Here is a 1,543-nt window from a genome sequence, read left to right on the forward strand (position 1 = left end):
GGATTCCCCTGCCACGTCCCCCTCGGCCGCTGTCAGAGATGCACCCTGCCACGCCCCCTCGGCCGCTGTCAGAGATGCACCCTGCCACGCCCCCCTCAGTAGCTCTTATGGTTCCTCATTATCCAGTGCCTGCCTGAACACCGACAGCTGTGACTCGTTAGGGTTCAGACTATATAGACTCACGTTCTCGAGTCACAGGCTGTCGGTTCTTGTATTGTCATGCTGGTGATATCCATGGCTGCTCGACCGCCAGCATTCACCGCTGGTTTTATATCCTGGTTCTGTTCCTTCTGGATTACTCTTAGCCGCTGCCGTTTACTTTCGTTTCAGACTCTAGGTTTCATTTTTGGATTACTCGTCTCGAGCGGATATTCCTTGTTTGTTTTCTCGCCTCGGCAGCAGTGAGTGTTTGTTTGTTGAACTGTTTTGTTTGAATAAAGACAATGCTCGAGTTATTTCCGCTTCCGCGTCGTCAGCCTGACATCTGTGAAGCTCTTAGTAGTTCAGTAGTTTTTGAGCCCCTTGATTCTGGTCTACTTGGTGGAGTTTTAGTGTCTCCTGCTGGTCCTGGTGTCTAGAGGTATAGTATAAGTTTCTATCATTAATGTTGGTAGTTCTGATGTTTTGCTCAATAATAAGTCACTTGGGTCATTAAAGCAGTGTTGATGTGGTTAGTTTGCTGAATTTATTAGCTGAAGTGAGGGCCATGAAATGTCTGGTTTATCTTCTTCTAACTCAATTCAGACACAAATCGATGCTCTTGAGTTTTTAATATGACAGTCAAGATAAACAGTGGTTCAGAGAACTGTTGCTGGGTTATTAGTTAGTGTTTTCAGCTGTGAGGTGATGTGAGCTGTACCAAAGTGATCTCCTATGAAATTCCTGTTTTAGATGTTTCTGTTCAGCTGCACTACAGACACCTGCCACCATCTGAGTATGAGGGTAATAATGCCCACGTAAATCAGCTGCTTGATGCACAGGTCATTAGGGAAAATGTAGCCCATTGTCTTGTTGTGAACAAAAAAAAAAAATACTCCACTTCTCTGTGTGGATTATAATCATTTAAATAAAAAACATGTAAGGATGAATTCTTATTTAATCATGAGGATTATTTGGATGCACTTTCAGGAACAAGCTGGTTTTCCACATTGGATTTAGCTAATGGAGAGAACCAGGTTCCAGTAGCACAGAAGAATAAAGCTAAGACTCCCTTTTGCACTGCTTCTGGCCTATACAATGCCCCAAGAGACTTCAAGTGGCTTATGCAAGGTGTATTTAGGGAGCATGTCATTGTTTTCTCTTCCTCTATTTCACCTCATCTTGAGTGGTTGGAAGAAATATTTAAACATTTAAAATAAGAAGGGCTTAATAATAAAGGCTAAAGTGAATCATTTGTTTAAGTGGTTGTTGTATTTAAGTGCCCAGGAAGGAAGTGCAGCACGGTATGTTGTAATATCTGCCCTTTCCTGCAACAATAACATGAAACACAGAACTACACAAAACTTACTGGGGCACAACATGATGTGCATGTGTGTGACATTTA

This window comes from Silurus meridionalis, chromosome 6 (genome assembly GCF_014805685.1).
Source record: "Silurus meridionalis isolate SWU-2019-XX chromosome 6, ASM1480568v1, whole genome shotgun sequence".
Classification (NCBI taxonomy): Eukaryota; Metazoa; Chordata; class Actinopteri; order Siluriformes; family Siluridae; genus Silurus; species Silurus meridionalis.